The sequence below is a fragment of the Camelus dromedarius genome, chromosome 1, assembly GCF_036321535.1.
Source record: "Camelus dromedarius isolate mCamDro1 chromosome 1, mCamDro1.pat, whole genome shotgun sequence".
NCBI lineage: Eukaryota > Metazoa > Chordata > Mammalia > Artiodactyla > Camelidae > Camelus > Camelus dromedarius.
The window spans coordinates 20,192,981-20,206,959 of NC_087436.1; the positions used below are offsets into that span (position 1 = coordinate 20,192,981).

General features: G+C 44.7%; 1 protein-coding gene across 5 annotated transcripts in view; it reads right to left on the bottom strand.

Annotated features, from left to right (window-relative positions):
• Positions 1 to 13,401, bottom strand: part of SMAD1 (SMAD family member 1) — a 67,520-nt gene extending 54,119 nt beyond the window's left edge. Inside the window, exon 1 of one of the 5 annotated variants that reach the window (XM_031465312.2) lies at positions 13,055 to 13,401. The gene's annotated coding sequence lies outside the window, so the exon portion shown is untranslated. Of the gene's footprint in view, positions 1 to 2,771; positions 2,881 to 8,651; positions 8,831 to 12,896; positions 12,916 to 13,054 lie in introns of those variants that run through there. The other 4 variants (XM_031465320.2, XM_031465317.2, XM_064492517.1 and 1 more) reach the window with 4 other exon arrangements.
• Positions 13,402 to 13,979: the final 578 nt, after the last annotated feature.

A 13,979-nucleotide genomic window follows, 5' to 3' on the forward strand; every position in this document is an offset into this window, starting at 1 on the left:
TCCTTTGTCCGTTTTAAGAGAGCCAGTAATACACCATGTAACCGAACAATTCTTCAAGCACTTATCACCAACATAAAGGTGCAGGAGGAGGAGAATGGGTATGATCCAGCTCCCAGCATCCCCACGCTTACAGTTACAAGGGCCACGGCAGGCTTGTTTATCAGCTCCCCTTCCAGACCCGAGGACACAAGAACTGCTGATTCCTTCAAGGAGGAAAAAGGGAAAGAGCTCAGACACACATATCCTTTCTTCCTATCTCTTTTCTCCTCAAAGAAAAAAAGGGGGAGCAAAGAAGTTAACCGTCAGAATTGCCGGGGGCGTCTGGAGCAGCTGTGACAGACATCACAGGGCACCACGTGCTGCTGGATGGACAAGACACAGTTCTTCTCACAACGAACCCACAACACACCCCAGGTCCTGCTTCCCGGCACGTGTTTAAGCACATCAATATGAAAAAACTCACTACCACATCAGTACTGTGTGTCCAGCCGACAGTCCTTAACAGTGCTGTACATAAGACTCACCTGTGGTGCCTGCTGAAAAGCCACCAGGCCCCCAACCCCAGAACAGGCCCTCTCAGGGAGGGCCTGGCATTTTTGTCGTGGTGGTTGTTCATGGGATTCTGATGTGCAGACAAAGCAAGAACCACAGTGTTAACATCAAGATCAGAAAGACACTGCACTGTCCACACACACTCAGGAACTCAGTCCAAAGAATTAGTAACTGTAACAAAAGCTAGTAAAACAGAAGCCACAGCAGACAAGCTCCAAGTTACAAGATCTCAGTGCAAATTCTACATGTATGATCCCTTATCCCAACTTTATCAAGCTGACAAGAGATACACTATAAGTATAAATACAGACACTCAAAAACTTGCTGAAAGAATCAGCTAAGCTGGAAGTGGGCAGGACACAAGAGCTCTCCAACAACATCAGTTCCTTACCAGTCCCGTGATGTTTAAAGGCTGCCCCAACTGGAGAAACAGCCTCCAACTAAGATGATATGACATTAATAACGATGGCTTGTTACTTAAGTTTTCATATAACCATAGTCTCCTCTTAGCAGTAGGATTACTTCTGTAGGGCAGAAACTGACTTACACGTTTCTCAAAACCTCCCTGAAACAGAGCCCAGTGATGGACGCAGGAAGAACTTGCTGAATGGATTAATATTGGCTCAACAAAAAGCAGAAGCTCAGTGAGGATGTACCTATTCTAAAGGAGACTTCTGGAATACAGATCAACACTTCAGCCCCACGATTTGACAGGACAAAACTCTTCAGCGTTTAAGTGCAAATAAAAGCCATATATAAGTCTGGGTGCCAATCATTTCAATAATAATCAAGTTAATTTTGTTCACAGTTAACAGAAGACCATTAGAAACCAATCAAACATTCTCTCAAGCTTGAACGAACCGAACAGAAGTCCTGAGCACACAAACAAGAACATGGGGGAAATACAGAGGTTGTTAATAAATATGCCAGACTGCAAAGCCCGCAGCGGACACGGAGCACAATGGAAAGCTGTGACAGATGAGATGGTAAGCTCCATCCAGGCAGCTGTCCTGGGCTGCAGAGGGCTAAATGTGTACTCTCCAAGGCAACATTCAAGGCAGCATGATCACTCCCTTCCATGAAAAGCTACCCATAAAAATTAATGACCAATTTTGATAAAATTAAGACATTTTGCCAGCTTTCATCCTCCCTCCCCAATTTAGCTTAGAGTTTGAGGAATGGGTCTGACCGATGCACAGGCCCCTGACTCCCAGTCACCATCCACAGAAAGGACATAAAAAATGAAGAGGAGATGATAACACATAAGTGGTAACCCTGTGGGTGAGATTCAAAAGCCTTCGCCTGCCTCCAAATTTGAAATACTGGCAGATCATTTAAGAGAAAGGAGATGGTGGGGCAGAGATGCTGACAAATTCTGTTCTGTCTAGAGGCCAGGTAACAACTCAAAGCTGAGGTAAGACTGAGTGTGTTTCAGTTACGTAAGGACCCCACCAATAACCGCCTTATGCGTGACACATGAAAAGCCTTTCTTACACCCATGACCCTACTACCTACCCTTTAGAGAAAATCTGGGAAATTAAATACTGATGCCTAACTCCTTAAATTTCTCTCACCCAGGAGGTTTTACTACATGGGAGAGCTTTTCTCTTTAATACCTTATGAACTAGTCCATCTCAATAATTAAAACCATGTTGTAATAATTTGGTGCAGCCACTGTGGAAAAAAGTATGGAGATTCCTTAAAAAACTAAAAATAGACTAACCATATGATCCAGCAATCCCACACCAGGGCATGTATCTGGAGGGAACTCTAATTCAAAAAGACACATGCACCCCAGTGTTCAGAGCAACACTATTTACAATAGCCAAGACATGGAAACAGCCTAAATGTCCACTGATAAATGACTGGATAAAGAAGTTGTGGGTGTGTGTGTGTGTGTGTGTGTGTGTGTGTGTGTGTGAATACTACTCAGCCATAAAAAAGAATGAAATAATGCCATTTGCAGCAACATGGATGGACCTAAAGATGACCACACTAAGTAAAATAAGTCAGACAAAGACAAATACCATAGGACATCACTTAAATGTGCAATCTAAAATATGATACAAATGAACTTATTTACAGAACAGAAATAGACTCACAGACACAGAAAACAAATTTACAATTACCAAAGGGGAAAGGCAGGGGGAGGGATAAATTAAGAGTCTGGGATTAGTAGACACAAAGCACTATATATAGAACAAACAACAAGGTCTTACCGTATATATAGCACAGGGAACTATATTCAATAGCTTGTAATAACTGTAATGACAAATCATGAAAAAGATATGTATAACTGAATCACTATGCTGTACACCAGAAACTAACATTGTAAATCAACTATATTTCAATTAAAAAACAAAAAATCCACGTTCCAAGACCATAACTGTGTCTCATATGAATAAGGAAATTCCACTACAAACACTGCAACTCAGGTAGGAGAGAAAGAGGCCCCTTTCGATGTGCTCTATAAAGCACTGGTGTCCTTAAGGTTCACCGATCATGAGAGCTGATCAAGAAACTGCACAAAACTACAGCCCCTAAAGGGCTAAGAACACCTCACATTCGAATGAGAAGACTCCTAGCCCAAGTCCTGTCCCGAGGGCAGCAAAGCAGTGCCGAGGAAATGGGATAGAGATGGCCTGTCCCTTACCACTCCGGCTTACATGCTTCCTTATAGCTCCAGCATCTTTTAGGAGGTGGGAAATCTGGCTTCCTTTCCTACAATGAGAAAAGCCCAGTTTCCCCAGAGTACTACTTCCCGGTCTGCAAAGAACGATACAATAAAGTAAAAGAGAAGACAAGGTCCCCATTCCAGTGACGCGTCTGCTCCAGGACACAGCAGAACAGTTTGTTTATTAGTAGCCTGCATTTCATTTGTTTGTGAATTGCCTGTTCATGTCCTTTACCAATTTTTCTTAGGGGTGGTATTTTCTATTGATTTAAAAAGCTTCTTACAAAGAATAACTTGAAGCAAATTTGTTACTGAAAGGTTGTGATTTTGTGTGCAGTCATTTGTGAGTGTGTGTTTGGTCACAGAACTGTCACCAAATCCATAAATTTTTCCTTCTTGGTTCCTGCCTTTGGAGCCGTGTTTATAGAGCTCTACAGGTAGAGCCCCCCTCCCGCCCCCCACCATTTCATGAAATGACACGAATCAATCTCCTCCTTTCCTTCTGACACTATGATGAGAATACATGCCAGAAACATTTTGCACTGAGCATCTGTAACGTTAATGAAAAAAAAAATTTTTACACTCACGAATACTGTAAGAAAAACCATAGACAAACTCAGAACACTTACTTTCAAAAGCTTTGGGCAATTTAGAGGGCCTTCTTCTCTTAGTTCAATTACTATACTTTTCTTAAAAATCTTTATCTGAAATTGCCAGGGAAACACTCCATGTACAAATTCCCAAACTTGCTATCTCACAATTTCATTACCAGGATTCCACCGCTTAACTCTCTTCAATTCATTTAATCCATTAGACTCCTCATAACCCATGACCCCTTATGGAGATTAGATTCGATATTGGTCTAACATTCTAGACTCTAAAATCACATTGACTTTTGTAAGTAGCTAACATTTTCCGAATGCTTATTATGTTCCAGGTCCTACTGCTGAGTCCTTTGGGTATTCTGTGCTTCACTGACTGCAAGACGCACCCCCACCCCCGCCAAACCAGGAAGTTTACAATCAACCGTACGTCACGTACTAACTGATGGCTTTTTCCAAAATAGTACATGGAATAATGTCTTACAATTAGCAGCATCCCAGATTAAATGAAATATGGGAGGCTAACTCATTTCATCTTATGATCAGTCCTGAGGCTGGTACTATTATCTCTATTTTTCAGATGAGGATAAGTGAGCTTCAAAAGTTAACAGCAGCTTTCCCAAGGTTATAAAAAGCAAGTAAGTGTTGGGGCGTGGACTGAAACCCAGGCAACCTGACTCTAGAGCCTTATTTCTTAACCTATTGGCTATCTCTAGGCCAGAATCATCTCTACCAACATTCCTTTCCAATCTTACTTTTGGGCCAACAAGTCACACTAAAAAGCGACAATGACCTACTGTACTCTACAGCCACCTCAAACCTCACCCCAGGCTTCCCTCGACTGTTCAAATTTCGAGCTCTCCATAGATCTCCTCACAACCACCTACAATGGTTCTTCCAAAACTTCTCTGTTATTCTTAAACTTCCAGTACCACTTTCTGATTCCCACAGCTCACCAGCCTAATGAAGAGACTGATCAGCCTCCTACCCTACTAGGAAACCCCGTGCAGCTGGCGTGAGCTCTGCCATCTGCTTTCCTCTCTAACCTGGACCCCATTCTGCTTCTTTCTCAGACAAATCTCCCTCCTTACCATGACGGATGGATACACATCCCCTGTGCTCCAGATCACTAACTCCATCATCTCTGATTGTTCTCTGTCCATTAACTTCTTTCCCTCAACCTTCGAATATGAAGACATCTCATCTAGTTTGAAACATAAGTCACTCGAGGGCATATAAGACTCTATGTCTCATTTCTTAATATACTCAGTCCTTCCCCCTCAACTACGTTCACTTGATTGCGCTGACATTTTCCCCTTCATCCTGAACCATACAACATCTTCCCCTTTGAACTGACCTCTGGAATCTCTCTTCCCTTGGCATCCTCTCACCCCACATCTTTCTTCTAGTTCGTTCCTTCTTTTGTCTACTTCAAACATGCCTCTCCCTTCAACTGATTCCTAATTGTGGCATCAATGGAAGATTCAACTCACCAGCTCTTTTTTTCAGTTCATGGTCCTTTCCAAATATCCATCTGTTCTTAAATGTTCAATCATCGTTCCCATTAGTCCCAGTAGATCACTACCGGGAATCTTCATGTAAAGCTCTGAGCCCTTCCCTAGGCTTTAGCTTAGTTACGTTATCTCCAAATTGCCTGTAGAATACTGAGATACCCCACCTCAAATTCAACCTGTCAACTTTAATTTATCACCCACACAAGCTTTATTCCTTCTACAACCAGTTCTCTCTTCCAAAGTAAAGGCTTTATTATTTTCCAGCCACTCAAGATGGAAAGTTAAGAATAATCTCTGACACCTTTCTCTCCCACTACCCCATAGCCAAATAATCACCAAGTGTTTTTTGGCTCACACAACCCGCCTCCTCAGGGAGATAACTCAAAAGAGCTTCCTTACTCTCCTGGCATAAATGCTCTACCCCTCCACCCCAAACTGCACGTTCAAAAACCTTCAGTGACTTTCCAGTGCTTCCAGGTTCTGGCATGCTAAGGTCCTCAAATCCTCATCCAACTTAATCTTCCCGAACACCTCTCCCAGCTCGTTGTACAGGGGGCCCCATCAGAAATACAACGGGGGTCAGGCAGAGCTGCGTACCAGCCTCCAGATCTGTGCTGTCCAGTGACAGCACATTGCTAAATTGGTGGCTATTTAAACATAAATTAATTAAAGTTAAAAATGCAGTACTTCTCAGTTGTGCTAGCCACATTTTTAAGTGCAGAACAGCCACTTGTAGCTAATGGCTACAGTATCGGATGGCGTAGATACAGAGTTTTACTGGACAGCTCCTAACACTCGTATTTACCCCCCCGAGTCTCCACCACTACTCGCCCAGAATGCCTCTTCCTCCTACCTACGCAAACCCACCTGTCCTTCCATACCATGCGGGGCCTCAGGTGAGCAGTGTGCACCACTTACTCCGATACTACCTTGCAGCAACTCTTACAACAGTGTTGCATTTAACTTTTCATTTTTATGTGCCTTCTCTGCAGTTACTGAGCCACTCTGAACTAATAAATCTTTGAGTAAGTGAAACATATGCTCATTGCAATACTGCATCAAAATTATCCAATGAGGAGATATTTAATACCCCTCTCCTCCATTAAAAAGACATGTTTTCTTTCAGTCTAAACCAACAAAGGATCTTACATTTAGCTAACTAAATAATGACTTAATTTAATGCCTAATTATAATATTTGAAAGATAATTAGTTTCCCTTTTTTTCTTGCAGTATTTGAAACAGAAAGAAAAAAAACTATAAAGGTCTGAAATACTTCCACTTTGCATAAGCACACCACAAAGAAACCACAAAAGACAGACAAAGAGAGGAAAATGAATGAAGTTCGAGTAACTATACCTAACTATCCGAGACTGTAGGAAAAAATATAGTACAGCTGCCCTAAAATTAAGCAGAAACTAAAAATAAAGCATTAAAAATTTATGCATACGAATATATTGCTGAATCCAAAGCTAGACCTCTCTTACCCTCCTTTTTGCAAACATGCCATAGTGACTACGTATTTTCATTGTGAGCTCAAAGCATACAGATGCATAATTAACTGTGGTGTGTGTATATGTTATATGTGTTCCTTGAAATTCAGGCTTGTCTATCTCAAGAAAATAAGTTAAGAAACCAATCCACCACACCGCAGGCCTGCGTTCTTATAAGAGAAGAAGGCTCCTTACCTGAACACTAGGAACCGAGCAGGGATTTGGGAGAATGGCCAGGTAAGGATTCCTTCAAACCTTAGAGGGTTTGATGCTTTATCTTCAGGAGGGAGTCTTCCCTAGAGTTCTGATTTGGCTTCTAACAAAAATCACAAAGATTAACGAATCCTGCAGTTCCCAATACCTGCCTAAAAATCTGATACAGTCACTGGAGCCAAACTGTTTAAGAAAATTTTGGCTCTTCCCATCAGAAAGATAGCTTTCCTTATGGAAATGAATGCTCTACAGAGCCCGCTCATTTCCGCACGTCAGCCACAGCACCTGCAAATGTTACTTTTCCATGACTAGTAGTACATCTCTAAAACCGACACCATCTTAATAAGGAACACCAAAGTGAAGATTTTGACTTAGATTTTAAGTACATTCATGCGATTTAGCTTAGCCTTTTTTTTTTTTTGGAAGTAACTCCAGAAGAAGTGTTAAAAAATACTTCAGGTATTTTTGCGGCAAATCAGATGACAGCTCACCAGATTAGACTGAACCGCTGCTCTCCGAGGTTAACAGCACAAAAGGAATAGAGTCAAGGGATTTCAGTTCGCAGCAAAATGGAGGTGCCTCTATTTGTTATCAAAGCATGTCCTGCTATTCTTGGCACCAAAAAGTAAAGCCAGAGCTTCCAGGTTGGTGACCACGTGAAGGCGTCAAGAGGAAGGGGAGCCTGGAGAGGGCATGGAAACTCTGTGCCCCTTCCCTGCACCTGGCCTGTACCTCCCTTCCATCTGGCTGTTCCTGACTTGTATCTACTTACAATAAATCGGTAATAGTAAGTTTTTAAAAAAAGAAAAGAAACACCACATACCGAAGTACAATTACTGAGAACACTCCATCAACTTCAATGGCATTTTATGACTTAATATGGAATTTCTCTACCTTTTCATATGTAAATTATCCTTTTTCTCCTTAGACCTTTCCAACTCTCTCCCTAGTGCCCCCAAGCTCCTTCCCTAAATATCCCAATCTGTCTGCAGCTTTTGGTTGGGAATGTGATTTGTTTTTGAGAGCAAAAAGAGATGCGTAGAGCAGAACTGCCTGATTTAGTCTGAACTTTATACCATCTCAGATCACCCATTTTCTAGTAAGGTCCCAAGATTAAACCAGGCATAGGGCTTTTCTGTTCCATCTCTAAAATGAAAAAAAAAAAAAAAATCAGTATTAGTCTGTAAAAAACAACTCTCTGAGGTTGTCAGACTTGATCCTACTCAGTTCAAACAATGCTGGGAACAAAAAGTCACTATCACGCCAAAAAATTCTTCTTTCCTCCCCTCCCCAAATAACACTGGCTATGCTCAGACCAAAGCCCCAGGAACACAGCGAGTGCGGTAGGAAAAAATAAACAAATGAGAAGGTGACAATGAGAGTGACCCGGATTCAGGCCTTCCCTCCTCCAATCACCAGATAGATAGGCAGACAGAGAGCAAGTCTGGTGTCTTCCATGGGCCTCAGATTGCTCAATTTGATATCATCCAGCTGGGTAAGAAAACCTTCAGAGAAGCTTTTCACAGGCGATATCTCTATTCTTCATAAAGGAAATTACAAATCTTAATGTTTCTGAACACAAGGCAGTCCCATGACGTCCTTTACCTGAAGTGTCACGCAATTTGCGTACTTCTGTGTACACACAAGCCTATGAGGGCATATAAGCATTTCTGGATTGGCAGGTGGGAGTGACAAGGAGACAGACTCCACAGTTTCATCAGATTCTTAAACCAAAAAAAAAGAAAAGAAAAAGAAAATTTAAGAACGACTGAATTGTAAAACCATACAAAAGTTAACATTGAATGTAAAAAGAAAAAAATTCCAAAGAACTGGCAATGAACTATTTGTCTCTCAAGGTGCAGGGTTTATTTAACAGCTAAGGGAAGACTAATTTTGACAAGATAAACTGAATACCAGAACTTTTTTCAGTACCATCAGCTCATGATTATACAAAAGAAAGGCAAGGGGAACGTGACAGGAATTATCCAGAAAAGCAGAGATAAAACTAATTTGGCATTACTTTTATGTCAGATTTATTCTTCTAATTATATTCTGCTGAGGTACATATTCACATTATGTTTCCTTTATTAAGCACTTAAAAGAAGACAAGAGACGACAGCCTAGAAAAGCACAAAAGAGGGCAAATCTGCTTAAAAGCTGAAAAAATAAAAGTAAAGTCACGTCTACACTGGAATTAATGAAGCCCAGCAGAACAATGATTATTTAGGTATTCTGGACAACCGTATTCATACAGATAACAGTTAACAGGGAGGCTCCAGAGTCACACTGCCTGGTTCACAACACACCTAAGCTTATAATCATGTATGTACCCTGAGGCAGGACGATGAATCAGTCTGAACTCAGTTTCTTGACCTGTAAAATGAGACAATAGCAGTACTTAGGGAAGCTCTGAGGCTTAAATGAGATGAGTATTGAACATAAGGACATAGTAAAAACGCAGGAAAAAAATCAGCTACCGTTTACTTCTCCTGCCCAAAGCTCTAAATCAAATTAGAATCCATGACCCCAGTGATAAGCATGTTTCCACTGAAAAGTCAATCTCATTTTTTCCCATAGCTTCAACTGTCACTTCCAAACTTCAACAAGAGCAACCAGAAAGTAGCAAAAGTGACATGTATCTGTTTGTCTTTGACCCCACCACCTCATCCACACAGGTAGCAAGCAGAGAAGCAGCCAAAAGATGAGCAGAAAGGGAGGATGAGAGGCAAGGGCTGGAGAGCGGCAGTGTCCAACACAGCCTTCTGTGATGATGAGACAGTTCTGTGCCTACGCTCCCCAGTGTGGGAGCCATGAGCCACATTAGCTATTGAGCCCTTCAAATGTGGCCATTGCTACTGGGAAGATGAATTCTTATTTAACTTTCATAAATTTCAATGTAAATATCCGCGTGCGGTTATGGCTGCTTTACTGGATGGCACAGCCCTAAATGACCCATAAACCGAATAAGGATGGCCAAAAATTTAAGAAAAGAATAAGAATCTTCTTTTCCCGAGTTGTTCATATGTTAAATTCAAATATCTCTGTTTTCATTGGAGACCTGATAACTAGACTTGTTAAAGAAATAACTTTTTGTTTTGCTTATGGTTTCCTTTGCTGTGCAAAAGCTTATAAGTTAAAAAAAAATAACTTACCAGCAGATGCATCAATGAAGAGCAACTCAGCGTTAATAAAAGGATCAGAGACATGAAGTACATGGTCCTTCGATATTTCAGAAGGTCCCCAAGGCCAACTTAAATTCAAGCTCACACGAAGCCTGATTCAGTGCACGGATCAGAGCTGCAAAGGTCCTTACTGGCAACCCCCGAAGTGTGCATTTCTCCACTACCAAATGGAAAGCTACTTAGACAATGCAGACTGCACATCCCTTAACTTATCCTCAGTTTTTTCAGAGTTCTGTAAGCCCTTCTCCGTTTTCAGGAACGCTAGCGTTCCTCGCCAGTTCGGCCTTTCCACTACAAATAAAATCCATGTACCACCCATATCTGAAGGAGAACGCCAGACTCCTGCTTAGTTGCCCCTGTAATACAGTTTAATTATGATGACTGAACTAATAGGCTGACATCATAGACTTTTACAGGCTGACCCCATGTCATCCTGATGTATCATTTTGCACCAGTTCAGTGCTGTAAATCAATTTAAGATCTCAGGCAGGTTGAAAAGGCTGGTAATGATGCTTTCTCTGCCGTCTCTGGAGACTCCATATTATACACAACTTACATTATTTATAAAGCCTCCATGATGCCTCCATTAGCCTTGTAAGACTACACAAATGAGATCTTTTATACACACACACAACTTGGCCTTGATTATGTAGGCGACTGCAGCTTAAATATTCTTGTCTAATTACACTCAAGTTTATTCTTTTTTCCAATCCAACCAAGCTACTGAACCCAGAATTACTAGAAATCAAAATTACCAGCTGCAATTTAGTTTTTAACTAATAAATGTACGTGGGAAAATGAGACTGACTTCTTCTTAATGCTTTAATGAACTCAGTAGAAAACGAAAATTAAATTCCAAGAGGTGTAAGAGGTTAACATTTCTAACGGCCTAAAAACTGTCATCTCTCTAAAATGCTAAGGTCATCAGCTCTTCATTGTTATAAAACCAAAGGATACTACAAAAAGAAAAAATGTATTTGGTTACATACCTATGGTTGGAAGGGTCAAAACTAAATCAAGGACAAAACCCTCCCCTCAGAAGAAATCCGACCCTGCCCAGATCCTCCAGAGGCTCTGGCATCACCCACCTCTAGCAAATCATCTCCCACTACACTGGTTACAGTTTCCTAAGAATTGCAGTATTACACAAATGTACACCACCTGCACAGAAATATCAAATAACTGCAAATGGGGAAGAGGGAAGGGGTTGGGGAGGACAAACACTTCAATCAGTACAGCATACTGAGGCCTGGCACCTCCGTCAGAACAACCCTAATGCAAAATATTTATACTAACTAAAAATCCTGGGGGTAGTGAACACTGATTCTGCCTCCATTCTCTTTAAATAGTGGTTCCAATACAGCTCACCTACCTCCAATAAAGCGACAAGTGGTAACCAGAAACAAGATGAAAAATCAACCTGGGCAGAGAATAGTTTTCTCATTGTGTTACTGAAAGGAGGCATGTTATCCACGACAGGCGATTAGAGCGAGCAATGTTCTGAAATAAAAGCGAATATTCTGCCACTGAGCTGCGGGCTACGAGTTTCAGCAACAGAAACAGAGAGATCAGGCAACTTCTGTATCCTACCTACTTCCACCTACTTTCAAACTTCAGCTATAAGGGCAAGAGAACCTTAGGGGAAAGAAAAAGGCAGGTGGTCACAGCACTCACGACAACGATGCTTTCTCGGGAGCTGGTTCTGAGACGCGCCTCAATTTTCCGAAGGGACGCGCCTTACTGGGGGGTCCAGCAAAGCGCATGTAAAAATCGTCCGCGCCTCCAAATAAACAAAAGCCGCAGCTACTGTAGTTGTAAGATCCGGCAGGCGTCTGTTCCTCCTCCCTTCCCAAACTACATCAAGGAAACGCTCTCCCGGGAAGCCTTCATATACATTAAGCAACTAGAAAAACAAGCCCATGTCTGTCTCTCTCACACCCACCACCCCCACCTTGCTGCAGAAACAACCCCGAGAAACACTAACAAAGACAGGGCGCCGAGTAAATGAACAGTTGTTCAGCAGCGAACTCACAAATACACATGCAGTGAGGCAATCGAATCCGGGAAAGGGAAAGGAATGAGAGGACACTTGGGGAGACTCAGGGGGTGTAGGCGGAAGAGAGAAAGAAAGAAAATTACGCGCCGCCGCCGCCAAACCTTTGAATAAATTAGAGGGAATTTCGGTGCGAACTTTCCTTGACCTCGACCCCCAAGAGGCTGGTGAGGGGCAGAGGAGGGAACCCGTCCCGGACGCGGAGGGACCCAGGGCACCGGGCGTCCGCCTCGCGGCAGCGCAGCTCCGTGAGAAGGGCAGCGCCCGCGGCCGCCCCCCGACTCCCACACGGGTCGCCCGGGCTGGCGTGGGACACAATGGGCCCGCGGGCCGCGCCGACGGCCCAGGCCCGGCTGCAGGAAGGGAAAGGGAAACGGGCGGCCGGCGGCTGGCGGAGGGGGAGGGTGGCCGCGGGCAGGGCCCGGGCGGAGGAACGCGGCTTCCCGGCCCACAGACCCAACAAAGACGCGGGGACACCCCGGCCGAGGCCGGCCCGGCTGGCCGGGCGCGAGGAGAGGAGGAAGTGGCAGGTTTGCTCCGCTGACCCGCCGGGAGGCGCCATCATTGGGGGGGGGGGGGTCCCGGGTCCGCCCCACGCGGGGAAGACCCCCTTACCGCCGCAGCCCTCGCCAACGGTCCCGCACGATCGCGGCCACCCGGCCCGCCCGCCCCAGCCCGAGGCGGCGGCGGCGGCACTGGAAAGCCCGGGGCGCCTAGGGGAGGGCGGGGACGCGGCGGAGGGGAAAGTTGGGTTCGGGTCTGTTTCGTTTTACCGGGTTGGCTGCACGCCCGTCCGCGCGGGCGCACGAGTTGGCAGGGCGAGCGGGGTCCCCGTGCGGCCCCGGTCAGGCCGGCCGAACGCTGCGCGGCGCTGCGCTCGCAGGGTCCCTCCCCGCGCCTCGGCCCGGGCTCAGCCGCTCGGCCTCTCCTTCCTCCTCCCGCCCTCCCGTTCGCTCGCTCGCTCGCTCGGTCGCTCCCGGAGCCTGGATTGATCTGGTCGCGCTGGCGTCAAGGAGTCGGAGCCACCCAGCCTCCACTCCTCGGCTGCCAATACCCGGCGCACTCGCCCGCCCGCCTGCTCGCTCGCTCACACGCGCACCCGCGCGCCGCCGCCGCCGCCGCAGCCGCCGCCGCCGCCGCCGCTGACGCGCGACCAGGGATCCTCTCCAAATTCCCGGCCCCGCCGGCGCGAGCGCGGGGCCGGCGCCGCCTCCCCCGACCCCAGCCCCACGCCCTCTGATTCCAAAGAGAAAACACAACGGCCCCTGCCTCCTCTAGTCGCGGGGGAGCGGACTCAGTGCCTTACCTGCAAGTGAATTTCTGAGTTCAGTGTTTATTTTCTGAAATGTTCATCCACACGTCCACCGCGCCCACTGAACCGCGCTATAAACGTGTAGTGCATTTTTGACGATTACCTTGCCCCAATAATTTGCAAGCCCCAGAAGTTTCACGTACCCAGAATTGGAAAGCCTAGTAACTACTGCGTGTGCTTCTACCAAACCCTGAATCAATACGTGTGTTTTACGCCAATTCGGGAGCTAATGATTCCAGTAGGTAACCTCGTTGCTCCAAATGACAAATGCCACAATAGACTTCTAAATTTTTTGATCCAGTTTCTACAATCTTTTAAGTGACACCAATCTCTCAAAATGAAGACAAACTGGCTCCCATCTACCTGATCTGCATAGATATTGAAAA